The sequence below is a fragment of the Thamnophis elegans genome, chromosome Z (assembly GCF_009769535.1).
Source record: "Thamnophis elegans isolate rThaEle1 chromosome Z, rThaEle1.pri, whole genome shotgun sequence".
Lineage (NCBI taxonomy): Eukaryota > Metazoa > Chordata > Lepidosauria > Squamata > Colubridae > Thamnophis > Thamnophis elegans.
In genome coordinates this window covers 85510411-85534020 of record NC_045558.1, presented here as the reverse complement: position 1 = coordinate 85534020, position 23610 = coordinate 85510411, and the positions used below count along the sequence as shown (strand labels likewise).

The 23610-nt window shown below is 44.1% G+C and overlaps 1 long non-coding RNA gene across 1 annotated transcript in view; it reads right to left on the bottom strand.

The window, feature by feature from the left end:
- Positions 1–17827: 17827 nt before the first annotated feature.
- The window catches only part of LOC116522538, a 31547-nt gene continuing 25764 nt past the window's right edge, over positions 17828–23610 (bottom strand). Inside the window, exon 3 of the long non-coding RNA XR_004256979.1 lies at positions 17828–17932. This is a non-coding gene — a long non-coding RNA (uncharacterized LOC116522538). The remainder of the gene's footprint in view (positions 17933–23610) is intronic.

Sequence of the window (23610 nt, the reverse complement as noted above, 5' to 3'; positions counted from 1 at the left end):
TGCAGTAAAATGCCATGATCTCAGTTGCTGATTACCTTGAAAATATTATGAACTCACCTAATTAGCAGAATCAGATGTGGGAAGAGAGGAAAGGTTACATACAGACATGCGCATTAGACAGTCATGAGCTCAGTGACCGATTACCTCAACTGTTTATTAGAGATAGGCCATACCAGGCAGTTATGTGGAGCTTTTACCTTGGCTGGGTTGGTCTGTAAGATTGAAAAGGGAAATAAGAGAGAATGTACCAATAAGATGCTGTTGCTACCCCTGCTTTTCCTTTGCTTGTTAAAACTGTATAAAAGCCAAATAAACTCTGCATAAGGCAGACATACATTTTGGACACCACTACTGTGATGGATTTCTGAAACCTACATCTGGTGCCGAAACCCGGGACCAGGAAACCCTATAGGGGAACAACTGCCAACATACCTACCTCCTGTCTGGAACAAACTCCAAAGTGCACTTCGGCTTACGAAACCCCTCAGAGGTAGGTATGGGTTGCAATCTATCTCACCAGCAGCAAAATGTACAAGAATTTAGATTCTTGATACAGGAGTCAGGTATTACAGCACCTGAGGCATGCATAAGGAAGCTGGCTGGAGAGATAGGGAAACAATGTCCTTGGAAGATAGGACATCCAGGGTCTCAGTGCCTTCAAGCAGTAGAAAAAATTGGTTCTAAAGTTTTGGCAGGACAACAATTGACCACAGAACCTCCACCTGATTATGACCAAGTAAAAGTTCTTCCCCAAAAATCATATTTAATTGGACTTTCAGCTCTTCATGGACAGGTTAATTCTTCTGCTTCTCCACGGTCAGAGGAACAATTAGCAAAAACAAAAAAAAGGGGGGGGGAGAAGATATGTTTTCTGTCTGTCCACCTAAATTGATTCCACAAGATCATGAAGTAATTGGCTTAAAGAATTCTTTTTGTTTTCCCGCTGGTCAGGAAAAGTCCGTTTTCTCTGTACCTGCCGTTTCCCTCCCCCCACCTCCCCCTGATCAGAAAGAGTATGTGACTGCTTCTGGCAAGCCCCAGCAAGCCTTCTCTACTGAGCCATATCATGATTTTGTTAACAGATTGCAGGATGCCTTTAAACAACAAATAGATAATTCTGAGCTCAGATGGAGTTGTTGATGTTTTTAGTGGAGGAGAATGCTATTTCCAAATGCCGAAGGGCAATTATTGGTCTTGGGAACGATCCTGATTTAGCAGATATGATTAAAGTATGTCAAGATATAAGAACCGCCTCTTATTGAACTAATTTGGAATTCCGTAATCCAGGGAGGGCTATGTCTGCAACATTCCACGGCCTTTTCTATCAAGGGTCGAAGCTAAAAGTAAATTGTCCAAAGTTATGTCATTGGTTGATTTATACATTCACTTAGTCCTTTTTTGATTCAGATTTATGTTGCAGAATTGAATACTTTTCATAAGCTGTTAAATCATTATATGGATGATATTTTAATTGGAGCCCCAAAGATACAACCTAATTGGCTTTCAGAAATAAAAATAATAATTTAAGTGTTTATGAATTGTAGATTGCTCCAGAAAAAATACAACTTCATGAAATGTTACAAACTTTTTTTGCTCCAGGTTTTTTGCTTGTTTGTTTGTTTAAACGTGCAGGAAAGTATTTTGCTAATTAATTTATGGCAGTTGTTAGGGTCCTTTACTTGGGTTCCTCTGTATTTTTCTCTGCCGGTATATATTTGGTTTATTGACCAAAGGAAAACAGTCCGGCGATCTCATTGTGGTTTTTTTCCCCGCAGCCCTTGCCACAGTTGAAAGGATTTTGAGCATTCCATTTGTGGATCATATAAATTGTCAGCTAACTCTTTTGATGTTTTTTAAACTGCCTACAGGAATGTTAACTGTATTATTAGAAGACAAAAATACCCCATCCCAAAATGTTTTAACCTTAGGACATACCTCAGTTTGTCGTAGAAATTGTACTGATTTGATTAATATTATTTTTCCTATTCCAAAATCTGATTTTCAATTTTATTTTCAGAATAATTTATCTCTTCAGTGTGCTTTAACTGACTACATGGGCTGTATTTTATATCATTGTTAAAACTGTAAAAAATCAAATAAACTGCGTAAGACAGACAGACATTTTGGACACCACTGCTGTGATGGATTTCTGAAACCTACAGTTGCCCAAACCCTGGGAAGTTTAAACAACTGTCATTGGCTGGCTGGGCTGCCAGAGCTCCTTAAAAGGCAAACTCCAGCAGCCCAGCCAGCAGAGCACAGTCACTTACTCTTGCAATAAAAAGTGCTGAAACTTACTCGCGCCTCGTGCCTGCTGCTTCTCACCAATGTAACACTGGTGACGAAGGACAAAGGGACTTCAGAACTCTTGTTGGACAAGCAGCCATTTTGCACAAGGACCAAGATCCTGCACCACAACACAAGATGGTATCGCAAGCATCCCCTGCACCAGCGATCTTCGATTTGCAGACAGAGGACTGACACACATACATGGGGTGATTCCGGATGTTCCTGGAAGCCAACGACTACGAGGACCAGCCAGACAATAGGAAGCGGGCATTATTCCTAACTTTCTGCAGAACGAAAATCTATAAGATGGCACAGACATTGATTGCCCCAGCAGACATAGAGACTGTCGCATGGACAACCCTACAACTCGCTCTGGAAGACCACTACATGCCAACTCCTGCCCCCATGGTGAGCCGGAACGAGTTTTACCACCCGCGCCAACGAGGAGGATAGCCAGTGAATGATTTCATGGCCAGCCTCTGAGAAATCATAACCTGGTGCGAATTCATCAACCCAGAAGAAATGATGAAGGACCAGATCATCCTAGGAATGAGGGACCTCTCCTTGCAAAAAAAACTGCTAATCAGAAGGGGAGTCTCATTCAAGGATGTGGTTGAGGAAGCCCAGGCAGCTGAGTTGTTGGATAACTCAGCAGTGCACATAAGGAAAACCCGTGGGATACACCAAACATTCAGAGAACCTGACTGGGCATCCGAAGTTCTGGAGTATGATGATGAAGGGGACGATGCCAATGCCATCCACCACATGTACCCAGAGAGGAGACAAAGTGCAAGGGACATAGAGGGCAGGCAGCCATGTTGCCCAGGCTGCATGGTATTCCATTCAAGAGTGATGTGCCTTTTCCAGGAAGTCATCTGCCGTAGATGCCAGCAGAAAGGTCACATTGCAGAAGCATGCAGAGCATCCCATCCCATCCAAGACCCTCAGCTTCGCAGGGGAGACAAAACAACCCATGACCCAGCCAACAGCAGAATAGGTGGAGAGAGGAACAGAGGGAGATCCATCACACCACTGTGGGCTACTCAGACACCTACAAAGGGGAAAAGTTCCATGCCACGGTGACCATTGAAGGGGGACAATGCAAGTTGGAACTGGACACAGGATCATATTTTACGATCATGTCCTGGCAGACAATTAAGAAATTGAACCCAACAGCCAGCAAGAAGCTCCTCAAACCACCAAATGTCCGGCTCAAAACTACTAGGGGAACCAGATCCAGGTCCTAGGACAAATGGAGGTCAAGATGGTGTTCCACGAATTCCATGACCATCTTCCCCTCATGGTCATCGCCAGCCACCGACCGTCCCTACTGGGAATGGAATAGTTCAAGCCCCTGGGGCAAGACATCACCGGGCTGCATTGAATCTCAATCCACGACCTGGATCCGCTACTGCCAGAGTTCACGGACGTCTTTGACAGGGGCCTAGGTAAATATATGGGGAAAACCATTTCATTTAACCTATACCCTCATGTAACTCCCATCAGGCTCAAATCCCGAAGAGCCCTTTTTGCTCTACGACCCAAGGTGGATGAGCAATTGGACAAACTAATTGCCCAAGGAATCTTTGTGCCGACCGACCACGCGGTATGGGAAACTCCAATAGTCACCCCCATGAAGCCAGATGGTTCCGTCTGCCTCTGCACAGATTACAAGTGTATGCTGAATAAGGTCTTACAGCAAAGCACATACCTCGTGCCAGTTGTGCAACATCTGTTGCATTCCCTGGGAAGTGGGAAAATATTTTCCAAACTGGATCTGGCCCAGGCATACCAACAATTGCCTGTGGACCAAGCCACTGCAGAAGCACAGATGATTGTTACCCATAGGGGGGCTTTCAAATGCACCAGACTGCAGTTTGGAGTCAGCGTAGCCCCAAGACCGTTTAATGGATCAGCTACTGCAAGGAATCCTGGGGGTGGTACCATACTTTGAAGATGCATTCATCTCAGGGGACTCCATAGAACAGCTGATGGAATGTGTGCGCAAGACTTTGGGGAGGTTCAAGGGGAAGGGACTTAAAGGGAAATCAAAGAAATGTAAAATTGGTGTGAGGCAGATAGAGTTACTGGGATACCTCATAGATGGATCTGGCATCCACCACCTCACTGACAGCAAAGTAAAGGCCATTAGAAATACCCCCACCCCAAGGAACAAGACAGAGCTCCAAGCCTTCTTAGGACTATTGAACTTTTATAGTATTTTTTTACAACAGAAGGCCACTGTTGCTGAGCCGCTGCAAAAGCTCCTGGGAAAGACAGTGCTGTGGACCTGGGGACAGAAGGAAGACCGGGCCTTTGCAGTGGTAAAAAAGCTCCTATCCTCCAACAATGTGCTTATCCTGTTCAACCATACTTTGCCAGTTCAGATCACCTGTGACGCCTCCCCCTTTGGAGTTGGAGCGGTCCTCAGCCACCACCTACCAGATGGATCGGAGGCTCCCATAGCCTATTACTCCAAGACTTTGTCCCCAGCTGAATGCAACTACAGCCAGATCGACAAGGAAACCTTAAGAGATTCCATGAGTATGTGTATGGCAGACATATCATGGACCATAAGCCACTGCTGGGCTCCTCACCTGTAACCAAAAAGCCCTGCCATACATGTCCCCAAGGATGACCAGATGGGCCATTTTCCTCACAGCATACGACTACAAGTTGATCCATGGAAGGACATCAGCCATGTCGATGAACTCAGCTATTGCTCCCATCCCCACTGCCACGGTACTACTAATTGATGTCGACCCAACAAGCCCGGTCACTGCCAGGAATATCGCTGAGCACACACACAAGGACAAAGGGTTGTGAAAGATTCTAAACTGGGTGTTGAGGGGGTGGCCACAAGAGAAGCTGAATGAGGAGTTCCAGAGCTACCAGAGTAAGCAAGCAGAACTATCAACTATCAAGGGTTGCTTGTTGTGGGGGGAGAGAATCATCGTACCCCAGAGGCTGTGGAGGTGAGCCATTGAAGCCCTCCACAAGGGTCACCCAGGGATAGTACAGATGAAGACACTAGCCCGGAGCTACATCTGGTGGTCCAATATGGATAAGGACATCACGGAGTGGGTAGCAACTTGCAGACCCTGCCAGGAGACATGACTAGCCCCACCCCGGGCACCCGTGCGAGAATGGGAAGCAGCCAAGAGACCGTGGTCACGCATCCACATCGACTTTGCGGAACCAGTGGAAGGGCAGACATTCGTGATCATGGTGGATGCTTATTCCAAATGGCTGGAGGTCGTTATCATGCAATCAACCATAACAGAAGTTACCATCAGAGCTCTCCGGAAACTTTTCACAACCGATGGCATACCCGACACCCTGGTCTCTAACAACGGCGCACATCTGACCACCAAGACAATGGAGGCATTCCTTGCAGAGCAAGGGATCCGGCATGTTCTCATCGCCCCATTCAATCCGGCGAGCAAAGGACAGGCTGAGCAAATGGTGAGGCTCACGAAAGAAACCCTCACCCAAATGGGACCAGGAAGTTGGCAGGAAAAGGTTGACCAATTCCTTTTCACCCAACACATCATAAAGAAATCTATGCAAAGTCAATACCTGCAGAACATTGAAGGAAAGCTAACAGGTCAAGATCAGGGATATTGAAAAAAATGAAGATTTCATTTTGGCTGCCCAAGAACAAGCCTTGCAGACCAATTCCATGAAAGTAAAAATTCAACATGTCAGTGACAATAGGTAGCAAATGTCACTAATGCACTGAGAAAGATAAAACAGTGGATCATCTTATCAATTGCTGCAGTAAAATTTCACACACTGATTATCTACAACAGGGGTAGTCAACCTTTTTATACCTACTGCCCACTTTTGTATCTCTGTTAGTAGTAAAATTTTCTAATCGCCCACCGGTTCCACAGTAATGGTGATTTTATGAAAACCTAATGAAAATTTTTAAAAAGTCAATTAAATTTTAAAAAAAGGAAAGTGTTTCAGTATCGGACAAAACCCCTACTGCCCACCATGAAAGCTGGAATGCTCACTAGTGGGCGGTAGGGACCAGGTTGACTACCACTGATCTACAATATCATGATTAAGTTGCCAATATCTGATATTGGAAGCTTGCCCAGATACATGGAAATTTTGAACTTCTCAGACCTAAATATTCTGACTATTGGGGGGGGGAGGGAATTACCTTACTTGGAATTGCCTATATACAGAAGAAAAACACAGCCTGTCCCTTTCGAGCAATCAAATGTCTCTGCGTGTTTGTATGTGTGAGAGAGAGGCGGGGAGGGACAGAGGGGAGTAACAAGAATTGCAGGCAACAGTGTTTGAAAAGTTTCCTCTCTGTTGTTTCTCTTTCTCTCTATCTGTCTCACACAGAGAGACATTTGATGAGAAATTGATAACCGGGTAAGGGGACTGACCCTCCCCCTACCTCAGCTCAGCACCTGCTCAGCGTGGCACCCCAAGGCCCAGCCTCTGTGTGGAAACACCCAGCCAGCCAATTTAAGAAATGTGCTCTCTCGCAGTGCCTCCTCTCCCATGTAAAGTCATATGGACTCGACACCACCACCCCTTGAGTGCCAGTCTCCAGCTCAACGTTTTGTAAATACTCACCCAGCCCGGCTCAACCTGTCAACCTAAGACTCGAGGTCTGCGCAGTCATGAAGCAGGACTGGCATGGTGGCTTCTTGCCTTCAGAGCTGCTGCTCCTGGCAGCTGAGATCAGTAGGTCAGACTCAGTGAGCCAGATGTGCTGCAGACATGTTGCTGCCACCACTCAGGAAGAGAAGAACGCCTTGCCAGTCTCAGAAACCAGGGATACTGCAGGCATCCCAGCCTCCTAGAGGCCACCCAAATCCCTGGGTTGTTTGCAACTCGAGTGAGCCACACAGCTCTCCCAACCACTTGCCTGCCCACCACATCTCAGCCTGCCAATCACTGCCCCAAACGAAGCAGCAGGAAGGAACTGGCCAGGGTGTCCACTGTGCATTTGGCTCATCAAGTCTGGCATGCTGATCTTGGCTGGCACCAGTGGCTCTGACCCGATCCTGGCCACCAACGCTGCAGGCAAGAATTGGCCATGCAGATCCCACTTCAGGGCCATCAGATGGAGCCTGCACCAGCTGCTGGTCAGAGCTCCAGTGCCAGTCCCCCTGCCCCCAGTCCCTGGTTGACAGGTTGCTCGACCTGGGACTCATGGGCCGATGCTGATCCCTGCATCAGCCACCCCACATTTGCTGAATAGGAATTTGGGGACTAGTCAGGCCAGATGAGTGTGCACAAAATGGCAATCTGGAGACTGGGACTTGGGGAGTATCGAGGCCAGCTAATTCATGAGGGAGAGGAGGCGCTGCAAGGGAGCCCATTTCTTGCATTGACTGGGCGGGGATCGCCCAGTTCAGTATGGGCCTCGGGGCACCATACTGAGCAGGCGGCAAGCTGCAGATGGGGGAGGATCAGTCCCCTTACCCGGTTACCCTGTGTGTGCGTGTGTGTGTATGTGTGTGCATGTGAGAGATAGAGATGATGGAGAGGAAACCCTTTCAAACAGCGTTGCTTGAAATTTTTACTTCCATCCATCATTTCTCTCTCTCTCTCTCTCTCTCTCACACACACACACACACACACACACAAAAACACGATTGCTTCCAAGGAACAGGCTGCACTTTACTTCTACAGTAAGCACACACTTTCCACAACCATCTTTTTCTCAAGCAGCAGCAGGGTAGAGGGGTCAAAGCCAATTCCGACCGGCTGGATGGCTTTCTGCCTCATTGTAGCAGCAGCCTGAGCACCAGAGCTCAAGGCCTGGTGGAGTGCAAACCATAATTGCTGCCACAAGGTGAGCTGAGGAAGAGTGGGGCCCTCAGCTGCAAAGTTGCCTGGCACTGTGGGCCAGGCTGGGCTAGTAATAGTGCATCAGAAACATCTCCAGGCACCCGGAGAGATAGAATTCCCAGCCCTCGCTGGCTCAGCTGATCCATGGGCCATGGTTAAGCCATGAGGGGACTGCACTCGCTGCCTCCTGCACCTGAAAAAACATACAGTAAGACCTCCCAGAAAATAAATCCAAGTACTTATTTTCAAGCCTAAAATCAAAAAAATTTCATGGACCACGGGTTGGCAACCGCTGCTTTAAAGCATCCAGACATTCACATATGGTCTGTTTTATTGGACGATAGGTGAGTTTAGCTGCAGGCCAAGTTGCACACAAAGTAATGTTTAGTAAGGACACAACATTCATAGAAGCAAAACTGCAAACAAAGAAAGGGCAAAGAAATCAGAGCCTTGCCAAAAGTAACTCAGAATGTAGAGGCAAACCTGGGGAGGAGGGAGGTTGGCAGTAGAGAAATCCAGCAAAGATATGAAATTATTTTAATTGGAAACCAGGCACTCTCTTTGCTGCACAGCTGCAGTTATAAAACTGAATACCTGGAATGCAAAATCAACAAAGAAAAAAAAAGTGCACCCCAAAAATGGAAGATTACACTGCAAAATAAGACCAGCAAGTTGAGATCAGATGCAAGCAAGCTAGAACAGATGAAAAAGAAGAAGCTGAAGAACAAGAAGAACAAAGAGTACCTAATCTAAAAATATCACTTAAAAACAAGGAAGATCAAGGAAGCACTAGAAATAATAAAGCAATAAATAACTCAGTGGCTTCTGTTTCTTTTCCTGACTTCAGATAATTTTCTGAGATTGGGGAGGGGAAGATGATGATCTTACTACAAAGCTTTATCAAAGGTTTCAGATGATCGTGACATGTGAAATGAGGAAAATAGAATGTTTTCCCTGAAAAAAAAATAGTCTTATACAGCAGAACCTCTGGTCATGACCATAATCCATTCCAGGACTTTGGTCGGCACCCTATTTGGTAGTGGCTGGAAGCAAGAATGACTGGGCATGTGCACACACACATACAAAAAAAAAAAAGGCATGGAAGGGGAAATTGCTCCGGCAGGGAAAATTGCTGTGGCTGTGATTGATCACCATCCAAGGATGTGTTCGTGAACAGAATGAAACATTTAGCGGATTTTTTGGTCAGCACCCGATTTGGATGTGGTTCCACTGTATAGCTAATTTTGTTATTTTGCTATCAAATGAGTATTGTTTTATTCCCAAGTCTTTTTTAATATGTTACATTTTTATTTTGAACTGCAAATGTGAAATCTCAGACACACTGTGAGTCTTATTTCACTTCCTTATACTTTTTTATGTTCTAGATTATAGTCATAATTTAAATTACAGATATGAAAAGACCTGATACTGTATTCTGCATTTGGATTATCTGAAAATATTATTGAAGATTTTATAGAGATGCAATAAATAAATGAATACATACATAAATCCGCTACACCAATGTCATGTGAATGATCTACACATTTGCAAAACATCATTCTGGCACCAGGAAACCTATAGATTTTATCATTGGTAACCACTTGGGCCATGAAAAATAAGACCCTTAGCCCAACTCAGCTGCAGTTGCTCCAGACAGGAGAATTTCTGAAATGTTTTTCATCCTCAGGATAAGCATAACAATAAAAAAAGGTACAAGTCAAATAACATATTTAATAATAAATAGTGAAAAATATGATTAGTATTCCTCTTCCTCTCCTGAACTTCTGTAGATATAAAAGGAATAAAAAGATGATATTACAACGTGTTTATAAAACTACATATTCTAGAAAGTAGAACGGACATGTTGCTCCTAAGAAGCAGAGAATCACCAATATTGTCACTGTTTGCTTTTCCTACCAGCTTTTCCTACTAGTGCTTATCTTGCTAAGAGCTTTGTGATTACAACACACTGCCTCCTGGGAAGTGAACTCATTTACTGAAGTAGCCCAGTTTCCTGGGTGGGCACAGAACATGGAGCTGTAAACTAGCCAGCCACATGTTGACCTAGTATCTCAAATGAAGCCAGTTTAAATATGGTTGCTAAGAGGACAATTTGGATCCTGAGAATATGAACAATTCTAGGAGCTGTTCTAAGAGAATTCTAATACAGAACACAGGATGAGGACCAATTTTATTTATTTATTTATTTATTTACAAACATACAAAATACACATACACAAAACTTAGACTTACACTATGTTTACACAATACAGTAAAAACAGGAACCGAGCGTTTGTTGTAATAGCAATATCAAATCGATACAATTCTCCTTATGTTATTTCCCCTTCTAGTATATTTTATTTGCATTTCAACATTTTTAACCCTCTTATTTTACTCATCTATCTGCTATATTGAGTGATTACTTCTAATAAATTTAAACTTTCTTGTATGCGTGCGTGCGTGCGTGCGTGCGTGTGTGTGTGTGTGTGTGAATTCTCCTTAACTTCTATTTTTGGACTTTACTGACTTCTTTCATTGATCCTTGTTTCTTTCCTCCATCCACCTATACCATTTTCCCCATATCTGGTAATATTCTGTTTCTTCTTTTCCCTGATTTCTTTTGTTAATTTGTCCATTTTGGAACAGTTCATAACCTTTCTTATTATTTCATCTTCGCTTGGTATTAATTTATTTTTCCATTTCTGAGCGAAGGCAATCCTCGCCGCCATAATTATGTATAAAATTAAATACTGGATTATTATTTTTTATATTTCACAGTCATTATTCCTAGTAGAAAAACTTCTGGTTTCCAATCTATTTTGACTTCTGTTATTGACTCTAGCCAATTTTTAATCCTTTTCCAATACTTTTTAGCCCCCTCACATGTCCACCATACATGATAATATGTTCCGTGTGTTGATTCACATTTCCAACATTTTGGGAGGTATTTGCTGAGATTTTTGCTAACCTTACTTGAGTCAGTTGCCGTCTGTAAAACATTTTGTACTGGTTTTCCTTGTATGCATCCGATAGTGTCGTTTTTAAATTTGTCCCCCCAAATTTTTCCCATTTATCTAATTCAATATTGTAGCCAAAGTTCTGTGCCCATTTTACCATTTGGTCTTTCACAATTTCTTCTTCCATTTCATACTTAAGAAGAAATTTATATATTCTCCCTATCATCTTTCTTTCTGAGCTTTGGATTATTTTATGTAATTTGTGTGGTTCTATTTTGATGCCATATAATTTAGTATCATTAGTGTGTTTAGTTTTGATTTGCAAGTAGGTTAACCAGTCAACTTTCATGTTTTGTTCTGCCAATTCCTCTTTTTTTTAAAAAATTCCCTGTCCATTAATTAAGTCTCTGTATCTTAACACTTTATTCATATCTGTAAAATTTGGGTGCATCGTCCTTTCTGTGGGGGATAGCTAATTTGGGATTTTCACATAGTGTTTTTTTTTTTTAAATTTTGAGCCAATTTTGCAATAACACATTTCTAATTAGATGTTTTGAAAATATTTGTGTGTTTTATTTTTATCATCCCGTAGGAACGTATGCCAACCTGCTAAAGTCAAGATTCTTTTATTCTTTAACTCTATCCAGTCCTTCACACATGTTGTTACTGCTAATGTGCTCCCAATTTTTAATGCTAAGCCTCCTTTCTGTTTGCTATCTTGCATTGACTTTATTTTAATCCTCGCTTTTCGTCCTTGTCAGCTGAACTTAGCAGTTAGTTTATTTAATTCCTGAAAGAAATTTTACCCGGATTAATAGGTGCGACTTGCAACAAAAATAAAGTTCTTGGTAAAATATTTGTTTTAACTGTGGCTATACGTCCCATTAGTGATAGCTGAATATTTTTCCAGCTTTCTAAATCTTTCTTTATTTGTGTCACTAGTTTATTAATTGTTGTCTTTAATTGTAGAACATTTTGCTGATACCCAGATTCCCAAGTATTTCACTTTCTTAGTTATTTGCATTTTACTTACTAATTCCAATCCCTCTTCTTGCTTTTTTGTCATATTCTTAGTTACCATTTTTGTTTTACTTTTATTAATTTTTAATCCTGCCACTTTGCTATATTCTTCTAATTTTTGGATTAATTTTGGATTGGATTCTAGTGAACCTTCTAAAACAAATACTAAGTCATCGTCATAGTCTTGGGTCTTATATTCTTCATTTTTAAGTCTTAAACTTTTATTCCCTGGTCCTTCCTAATTTCTTTGAACAATATTTCCAGAGTTAGCATAAACAGCAAAGGAGAGAGGGGGCATCCCTGTCTAACTCCCTTTTTTATTTCAATCTTCTCTGTTAGTTCTCCATTCATCAGAATTTTGGCTGTCTGTGTACTATAAAGTTTTTCTTTGAAGAGTGTTCAAAGACTTCAGTTAGTCCAGAATGCAGCCACGCGAGCGATTGTGGGTGCACCTAGGTACACCCACGTCACACCTATCCTCCGCGAGCTGCACTGGCTACCCATTAGTCTCCGAATCTGCTTCAAGGTGCTGGTCGCTACCTATAAAGCCCTACATGGCATCGGACCTGGGTACCTGAGAGACCGCCTCCTGCCGATTACCTCCCTCAGACCGATAAGATCTCACAGGTTAGGTCTCCTCCGGATTCCATCTGCCAGCCAATGTCGGCTGGCGACTCCCCGGGGGAGAGCCTTCTCTGTTGCAGCTCCAGCCCTCTGGAATGACCTCCCCGTGGAGATCCGGACCCTTACTACTCTCCTGGCCTTCCGCAAAGCCACTAAGTCCTGGCTGCTCCAGCAGGCCGGGGGGCTTGTGAAACATCCAGCTCCACGGAAATTGTGAATGTTGCGTCTTTTTTAAAGTGTTGTCTTTGTCTATTTATCCCCTTTCCCTTGTCTATTGTGAGCCGCCCTGAGTCCTCCAGGAGTGGGCGGCATACAAGACAAATAAAATGAAATGAATGAAAATGAATGAATGAATGAACTTAGGAGTAAAACACACTATATTCCCAGGGGTTTATTTGTGAATTGGTTATAAAGGTCAGGATATGTATTTTTGAACCAAACCCAGAATTGTAACAGGCAGAACATAATTCTATATTACATACTGAGATATTTTAACGAGGCCTTTGAGTTTCTGTTTGTCTGTTTGTTTGCGTTTCACTTCCTTCCCTTTTTCAACAGCCCTGGCATCTTTTTCTTTGGTTTGCCAACTCAGCCTCATTTCACACCTTGCAGTACTTTCTCTCCTGAGTAGTCTGGCTAATTATTAGGATGCTGTACTGCAGGCTAACTCTGCCCACAGCCAGGAATTACATCCTGTTGACTCAAGGGTGGCTCATCTTTCCATCCTTCCAAGGTCAGTATTGCCCCAACAATAATGCCCCCATATTGTTGGGGTGTTATTCTGACACTATAAACAGCTCAGAGAGTGCTGTAAAGCACTTTAGGGTGGCAAAGAAATCTAAGTGCCATTGCTTTTGCTAAATCTGTTGCAAGATCCTAGCTTCTTTGCCAGAAAGCAGCAACTGACTTCTAAATCTACATTTCTAGATTATATTAAGCCAAGCTAATATGAAAACATCATTATATATTTTAACATAGACCGGAAAATATGATTCCCTGAATTGGATATATTAAGAAAATCTGGAAAGTCAAATATTCATGTACAAATTCTTATGTTCCCTTCCCAAACTGCAGTGTTGCTAGGCTAGATTTTTCAGAAAGGACCTATATTTTGTCTGAGGAGACCTAATTTTTCATATTCACAAAATATTCATTTGCTTTCTACGTCCTGAATTCTAGCAAATAATTCTAGGGAGGAAAACTCAATTCCATCTTCATGCAGTATTTTTATCCATTTGAGTTAGAGAGGAATACTAGTTTTATTGTTTTATGTTTTATTTTAGATTGTAAGCTATTTTAATTGTATCATGCTCTAGCAGAGGGCTTTATTAATTTATCAAGCATTTCCATTTCTAAAAAGAACCATTTGTCCATACATTACTGTGAGTTTTCTGACTGTTCTTCAAAGAGTAAATATAGGATCCAATTAAAACACAAATGCAAAACGGAAAAAGTTTTGACATTCTGGTTCTTACCTGAGGACAATAAGTGCTATAGTCTAACTTCAAGTAAACAAAAATATTGTCTCAGTTCCTTAATCTCTGCCATGACCTTTAAAACCATCCATTTCATGTGGTCAATAATGTCCAATGATTTCTTTCCGAAATTGCTAATCTTTTAATATGAAGGTTGCTTTTGCTCTTTTCTAGTTTTCTCTTTTCCTATTTCCTACTAGAACTTCTTTTTTTCTAAGGTTTTACACCTTAAGTAATCTATAAATGTGGATCAGAAGATGCATTCTGAACCACTTCAGAAATTCTTAAAAGAGATATAATCCTGATTTGCACATTGCAACTACTTACCTGTTCTTTAAAGTGTCTTCGTCTGAAGAAGTGCTGATAGAGAAATTAAAAGCAGAATTTAATATTATTCTGGCAGTAGTTGAATATTTCATCTTTACCTGATCAGCTTGGCCTAGTCATTTATCTGTTTATTTATTCGATTTAATTGTCACCCATCTTCTTCGTAAGCAACCCTGGGAGGCTTACAGCATAGAAAATAAATATTTCTAAGACTATAAAAATGGCTATAATCAAATACAAAATTAATAAATAAAAGACAACTAAAAGATAAAAGATGGGGAGAGATGGAGGAGGATGTACAGTGGGAGAGATGTGGGTTTGTCTCTTAATTCACCAACCACCTCGAGTGAGATGCTCTCCAGTTGGGGCCCTTAGCCATCGGCCAGAGCCTGGCCTTCAGGTCCTTATGGAAGCTCAGAAAGGTGGGAACTCATCTCACCTCAGGAGATAAGATGTTCCAAGGGGGGGAGGGGCCAGAGCAGAGGTGATCCTTCTCCTGGACTCTACCGGCCAAAATTCCTTGACTGTCGGGGTTTGCAGCTTGTCTCTTCTGCTGGCATGGGTGGGGTGGGGTGGCTTCAATGGGGTGAGACTGTTCCTCAAGTAACCTGGATCTATTCCATGTAGGTCTTTAAGGATAATAACTAATACTCTGAACTGCATCCCCAACCAAACCAGCAACCATTGCAGTGGCGTAACAGGGCCCCCAAGAACTGTGTTTCTGTGTGTTGCAGCAGCACTTGCACCAGTAGACACTTGTATGTAAGCTTGGTTTTTGTATGGTCCTCCATGCCCTGGATCTATCCTTTTAGTCCTTTGTTTTGAAATATTACTGCCGTTAGGCTTGCAAAAAGATGTCTTTAATCTCACCGTGTGGTCTTTTCTGTTGGGTTTGGAGGAAAGTCAACTTCATATTTAAGCTTTCTTATCCAAGCCCCACCCAAGGTGGAACATACTTTGCAGGTAAATGAATTTGTGGCAGAAGAGATCAAATCTCTTTTGTGCCCAGCATCACAAGTCTTGTGCAAGGCATGTCTCCAGTCCTCCATTGTGCCAGCAAGCAAATCAAAAATGTTAATTTAATTTTATACTTGCTAAAATATGAGGAAAATATAGTTACATTTGAAAATAAAATACTGCATTGCAGGGGGTAATCATCTATAGACATAGTATAAAATACTAATATATTCAAAATTATGAAATTCAATGAAGTACCATAATTTATTCTTATAATATCTTTACCTCTGCTCAGTTACTCAATTAGGTTGGAAACAACATTCTAAGAATGTCTAATAATTTCATCACAATAAAAAAGCTGAAGCCTTGTTATGGTGCTTGAAAATTTAAACAGGAAAACAATATTAGTGACCCTTTTGTAGCACATGTAATTACTTACAGTTTTTCCACAGAATGAACTTCAGGGATTTGTAGAGGTCTGATAAATAAAGAAAAGCAGAAAAACCAATAAATATAAGACTACAAAACAAAAACAAGTCTTTTCAGTCATCTCCTTGAGATGTAGCACCATCAGTTTCAGATATTCTTTTTCCATCCCTGCCTCCGAGTGAAAGCACAGGTACTAACAGCCTTCCAAAAGGCTTAAAGAGAGAAGGCTTGCTGAATCATTTGGGGGGAGGGTATTTCATCAGGTAGGGACAGCCACATGAAAATTCACACTTCCAAGCTTCCACTAAGAGGCAAGATTTCAGGGAAAGGACCTGGAGTGTATCTACCCTATTTGAGTGGTAGGATGGGCAGGGAGAATTGATCCCACAAATATCCTGGTCCCTGCCATGTAGGGGTTTACAGGTAACAACCAGCACTTTGAATTACATCCAGAAGGAAGACAGCATAGCTCATACAACAGCGGTATAACATGGGCAAACATAGGAACAGCCAATAGAGAACGTGTCACTGCTTTTTGGACCAGTTGTAGCATCTGAGTTGCCTTCAAGGGCACTTGAAGTGATCTTCAAGGGCAGCTCCATTGTGCATTGCAGTAATATAACATTTGGCCAAATCCAAATATGCCCAAATAATCTTGTAATGAAAAAAATAAAAATGTCCTCTAACTCACAAAATGGGACTATTCCCTCTGTAATTATACTTCAGCCATGTCATGCAGGGGAATTTACCGGCGAAAGCAAACATATATTGGAAGAATTAGCAGTAAAAGGATGTCAGGCCATCAAAGAATACTGTGGCTAGACATCATCAAACCTGACATCAGCCAAAGCAGACAAGATTGGAAGATGTGGAGAAACACACAACTGCAATTGTCTCCAAAGATTAAGAATGCATGTTGCAGGTAACCAGCTATCTCTTTGGGCTTTATTTATTTTTGGCTTCGTTAGCATGCATGCCAGCCTGGCAATCTCAGTTTAGTGTTTGTTCAGCACTGAAAATAGTTTAAAGTTGCCAAGACGAGAGGGGGACGTATAACACCAGTTGAGGAATGTAACAGGAAGCCAATGCTTTACATACTAATTCAGCCAGCAAAATGGATTATTCAGCCATGTTCTCAGTGTTTTCAACTTTTACATGCAGCATCCTGTGCATTAAAACTTGCTTTTTAAAAGTGAAACTCACAGGTGCATTGCCAAAATTTTTTGAGACTGGTCCTCATAAAGAGGATTTTCAGAGCAGAGAGTTGCAAATAACTAAGTATCTCCAGGCAAGAGTTACCGTTTTTCCAGAGGAGTTCCTTCCATTCCTTTGGCAGCTTGCTGAGAATAGATCTGTTTAACCCAAAAAGAGAGTCGTGATTGTGAGGGATAAATGTAAAGATTTTTCACAGCGAGGAAAAAGAAGCAACGATTGGCTGGAGAACAATGTCTTTTTCTCTGTTTCCCAGTAAGAAACTCTTCCTTTTCTCCATCTTCTGTGTATAAAAAGGCCTTTGTCTCCAACGTGGTTCGATAAGCCTCATAAGGAGGTCTTATGGACCAAATCAAGCCTTCCAGCCCAGTGTTCCCTGTCGGACTTGAATCCAACTCTACACACCCATTTAGTTATCTCTATTTGCCTCCCCTCACCAATAATTTTACAAAAACCAGTCCCACCCTTTCTTGCTATGGCACTGTCACATCTGCTGCGGCTCTCTGTGGTTCAATATATTATATTAAATCCTGCTGCAGTAATGGGATCTCCCTGAGTTAGTGTTTAAGGAAATGTTAGCTCTTCACGAAAGCAATATTTTGAAAGTTGCAACGTTTATTTTTTCATTACTGGGCTTTGAGATATAGTGGGTTAATAAATTAATACAAGGATCTCTAGTAAAATATTTTAGCTTACCTTAATGAAAAATAGCATTGCAATAATAATAATTATTATAATTGTTATCAATGAAAGAGCCAATTGCAAGTACTGGTAAGTAATGTTGTTGTTCTGGTATTTTTGAATTTCCTGCCTCGCTATCTGCAAGGTTAAACAAAGAGAAGAAAAATGGAAGATAGGTTTTCATGTACTGCAACATTTTCTTCATCCTGACTAATCATATAGAAGGCAACTTGTACTCATCAGTATAAATAGGGCGTTGGTACTTACCTGATACGCCTCTTCTCATAGTGGGGGGAGGAGTATCCAGAATGGGTTTACCTTACCCTCTCATGATTGGAATGAGTCAGATAAGCTCTTTGAGCAACGCCCCCTGGCACCAGGTATTCCTCAGTTTTATTGACGAAGAGCGACTCGTTGCACCATTCACTCCAGACTCTTAATTCAGTTCTTAGCTTTTATTGTCTTCAACATCAATATCTATATAACTTCATAAACAATGAACATAACACTTACGTACAAACATAGTCAGGGAGGGACTGGATACTCCTCCCCCACTATAAGAAGAGGCATATCAGGTAAGTACCAACACCCTTTCTCCATAGTGAAGGGGGAGGAATATCCAGAATGGGATGTACCAAAGCCTGCACGTCCCTAAGGAGGGAGACCCCTGAGAACCCATGTCCCTCACTCAAGCCTATTGAGGCGTGGGCCCCGCCCTGTGAACCGCCTGCAACACCCTGCGGCCAAACGAGGCTTCTGCCGAGGCAAAGGAGTCCAGCTTATAGTTCCTAACAAAAGGAGAGGGAGAAGCCCACGTGGCTGCCCTGCAGATTTTGGCTAGGGATGCCTGCATGGCCCAGGGGGGATGTGGCTGCGCTCCACGTGGAGTGAGCTGTGATATGATTTGGTGTCTGTAAGCCCTGCGATTGGTATGCAGTGGCAATGCAGGTTCGCCACCACCTGCCTAGTGGTGGAAGTTACCTTGTTACCCAGGGACCCTGGTTGGATGGAGACAAACAGAGCTTCGGATTTCCTGTTTTGGCCTGGTTCTCCTGAGGTAAATCCTCAGAGCCCTCCTTACATCCAGAGTGTAACACTTCTTCTCCAATGGGTGAGAAGGGTCTGGACAGAAGTTGGGCAAATCAGTTCCTGGGCTCGATGGAAACAGGAGCACACCTTGGGGGATGAAGGACGGATCCAGTCGTAACCCCACCCTGTCTTGGTGGAAGACACAGAGATCCTCCCTGGTGGACAGAGTTTGCAGCTCGGATATCCGCCTGGCAGAGGTGATGGCCACCAGGAAAGCCACCATATGAGTCAGGACCTTAAGGGAAACTGTTCGTAAAGGCTCAAACGGAGCGCCTGTTAGAGCGTCCCCTACCCTGTGTAAGTCCCAGGAAGGGTACCTGAGTACCGTGGATGGCTTGGGAGTGGAAACCCCCTTGAGGAATTGCCTGACCATAGGATAGTGGGTCAAACTCTGGTTCCTGTCACCCAGGAGAACTGACGAGATGGCTGAAACCTGTCTCCTAATCATGTTAGGAGCTAACTCTGGGTGCTCCAGCCACCCCTGGTTGAGGGATATCCTCTCCTGGAGAATTCTCCAGGGCCTCTCCACTGAAAGCAACTGGAGATCTGCAAACCACGGCTTCCGGGGCCAGTGAGGGGCCAACAGAACCACTTCCACCCCCTCCCGAGAGATTTTCCATATGACCCTGGGGATCAGGGGTAAGGGTGGAAAGGCATACAGAAGACCCCTGGGCCAGGGGCTTCACAGAACATCCACCCCTTCTACCCCCCATGTCTGGTACCTGGAAAAGAACCTCGGGAGCTGAGCGTAGAGGGGCGTGGTGAATAAGTCGGCCTCCAGGCATCCAAAGCACTCCGCCAGCTCCTCGGATTGCTGGCTGCAGCTTCTGCTCCAAATTGTCCACCTCAGTCCGATTGAGCCAGTCGGCTCTAATGTTCTCCACCCCTGCTATATGCTCTGCCCTCAGTGAATGCTGTCTAAGATCATAGGCTATCTGAGGTGCTTCTGCGATTTCTCATAGTCGGACATCCATTCTGAGTTTGTGGTGGGTTCTGGCATGAGGACCGGCCTGTCTGATCGTTTTCCCCAGTCAGACAGACTTAAAAGGAAATAACTTTATCAGTCCTGGCTTCCGCTGGCTGTGAGCCCAAAATAAATATAAATAAAGTCTCTGGCAAGAAGATAACAGAATGCAAAAACAAAGATCTCTTATGGCAAAACCAGGTGTACAGAAAGAAAGCCAATCACTTCTCCAAGTGTCTCTTTGAATCAGGGTTACAGAAAGCAAATAACTTATCCAAGTACCTCTCACAAACAAACCACGACCGATGAACGATGAACCACGAACGAACGACGAACATTGACTTCTGCAACCAGGGCGTGGCACCATCAGTCCTTTTATCTCCAGAAGACCACACTAACGAGCCCACGCTGCATTGTTATTCCTGTATCCTGACTCAACTCACAGCAAACTTCTGCTGAGTCACAACACTATCCCCCACCGCAGGGCCCTTTCCCCGGGTTCCGATGATCTGGATGCGGTTGGAATGGCTTGTCCACAAGATGGCCTGCACTCATTTCCTGTGGTGCCTTTTTCATGAGTCCCAAACCTCTGCAGGAATAGTCCCCTTGAGCCGGAACTCCCTATGTATCTGGTGGCCACCATGTCTCCTTCCGCCCTTCACAGCGTTGACACCCTGTCCAGGGTCCTCCACCCTCTGCAAGGCCGACCCACCAGCCCCCCTACTGTCAGAGGTTGACGGCCGCTCCAACAGCTCCGGCCAAGCCCTAACGCCCTGTCCAGGGTCCTCCACCTCCTCCAAGGCCAACCCACATAACCCCTCGCCGTCGGAGTCCGGCAGCAGCTCCACCGACTCCTGCCGAGCCACCACACAGTCCCCTCCCACGGGGCCTATCCCCCAGTTCCGACGATCGGGGTGTGGCCCAGAAGGGTTGGTGATGGCCTCCACAGAACACAGTCCAAGACACTGGTACCCCGCCAGGAACCTAGAAACAAAGTCCAGTGCTGCGGGGACCAGAGTCGACAAAGGCTGGAATCTTGGCGGAGCTCTCCTTGCAGACCTGGCCCATTGGCACTGGGCACATGACTCCACGCACCTCCACATGTCAATTCTCAGATGGGGCCACCAAAATTGACGGGAGGCCAGGCGCAACGTCCCAAAAAAAAACCCAATGTGTCGATGCAGAAGCGCAATGAACCTGCAAGAGCACCCGTCGACGGATGTGCCCTGCGGGAACATAGAGCCGGCCCCGATACTTCAAAAGATCCCCTTCCAAAGTCCATGGGGACGCCGGCCCTACTTCCACCTTTTGTCGCTCCACCCAGTCGTCACCCGGCTGCGCATCCCGTATCAGAGACTGCACGCTCACGGGATGACAAACGGCAGCGCAGGATGCAACGGGAACAGTCCGAGATGGAAGCGAGTTCGCACGGTCAGAGTTCTCTACTTTACTAGGCAGGGCATCTACCCTGGGATTCCACACACCCCGAACGCACGCTACCTTGTGCGAACGGGGTATCACGGCCGCACAAACGTGCTGGTTGTCCGACATGATAGTGCGTTGCTGAGGGACGGCTGCAGCCCGCGCAACCCTTCTGTTCTTCTTGGGGCAACTCCCTGCCAGGTGTCCAAGATCCCCACAGTAGAAGCACAATCCTTCAGCACGTCGTCTGTCCATCTCAGTACATGACACTCTAGGTCTGACAGCACCCAACTCCATGGGCTCCTCCCAGCCCACTGCAGTCCCTTGCTGAACTGACATGCTGGTGGTCTCCTGGAATGCACGGTGAGGCCTTCGCCTCTGCAGCCGGGCATCTATCCGGAGGCACAGGTGGACCAACACATCGAACGTCGGTGGCCTGTCCACCCTTGCCAGTTCATCCTGCAAGGCCTCAGACAATCCATCCTGGAACATGTCCATTAGAGCTGGTTCATTCCATGTGGAATCCTGGCTACGCGGCCTGACTTCACTAACATAGTCCTGCAATGAACCACTCCCCTGCTGCAATGACTTCAGACTTCTAGCTGATGTTTCCCCCTTGATAGGATCTTCAAACATCCATTTAAAGTACTGACAAAAGCTCTGGAAGTCATCCAACAAAGGGCTCGGCTGAGTTAACAAGGGGGTAGCCCAACGGGCAGCTGTGCCTGAGAGCAAACTGATAATGAATCCCACCTTCGTCCGGTCAGTGGGAAAGTCCTCCGCTCTCAAACTCAGGAACAGCTGGCATCGTCCCAGAAATGCGTCAAACATGGCCAGACTCCCATCCTATTTATCTGGCATGGCTACTGGGCACTTCCTCCTTGGCTGGGGGGGGGGTTGCAGCTCTCTGCAGCTGTGCAATTTGATCCTCCAACACCGCTATTTGTTGAGCCATTTGCCTATTTTCAGCAATTAATTGCTCCATAATTAATCAAATGGAGGCTTGTTTTGGCAGAAGTCAATCTGTTCTGACCCCCCCCCCTTCTTTGCTCGTTAACAGACGACAGTCAGACAGACTTAAAAGGAAATAACTTTATCAGTCCTGGCTTCTGCTGGCTGCGAGCCCAAAATAAACATAAATAAAGTCTCTGGCAAGAAGATAACAGAATGCAAAAACAAAGATCTCTTATGGCAAAACCAGGTGTACAGAAAGAAAGCCAATCACTTCTCCAAGTGTCTCTTTGAATCAGGGTTACAGAAAGCAAATCACTTATCCAAGTGCCTCTCACAAACAAACCACGACTGATGAACAATGAACCACGAACGAACTACGAACATTGACTTCTGCAACCAGGGCGTGGCACCATCAGTCCTTTTATCTCCAGAAGACCACACTAACGAGCCCCAGCTGCATTTTTATTCCTGCATCCCGACTCAACTCACAGCAAACTTCTGCTGAGTCACAACAGGGACCCAAGTTCAGATAGGGAAGAAAATGAAATGAAAATGTATGTGAGCACCTGTCTAACCTAGACAAGATCCAATTCCCAGGACTGGATGGATTACACCCCAGGGACCTGAAGGAACTGGCAGACGAGATCTCCAAACAACTGAACTATATCTTTCAGAGATCCTGGAGTACCAGGGAACTACCATAGGATTGCTGATGTGGTTCCCATCTTCAGAAAGGGAGAAAACAGATCAAAAGCCCAAAGCCAACATGGATTTGTCAAAAACAGATCATGCCAGACTAACCTTATTGCATTCTTAGATGAAGTGACAAAACTAGTGGACCATAGGAATGCCGTCAATATAGTTTACTTGGACTTCAGCAAGTCCTGATAAGGTAGACCATAACCTACTACTAGATAAAGTAGAAGAATGTGGGTTAGACAGCATCACACCAGATGGCTTTGTAACTGGTTGACCAACCGCACTCAACGTGTAGTCCTCGTTGGAACTGCCTCTTCATGGAGGAAAGTATGCAGTGGAGCCCCCAAGACTGTGTTGGGCTCAATACTCTTTGACATCTTCATCAGTGATTTGGATGAGGGTGTTAGGTATGTAAGCTTAACAGTTGGGTTAACAATATATATGTCATGATAGTAGTGCTGTTTCTTTAAGTACTGCTGCAAATGTGGTTGGATGCTATTATCTCAAGCGGTCATAAGAAGGAGCCAGCATGACTGTTAGCTCTCTGTTTGTTAAATGCTGATCGGTGGGGGGACTCATCAAATTTGCAGATGACCCCAAGCTGGCAGGAATAGCCAACACTCCAGAATACAGGCTAAAGATACAGAAGGATCTTGATACACTTGAACATTGGGCACTGTCTAAGAAA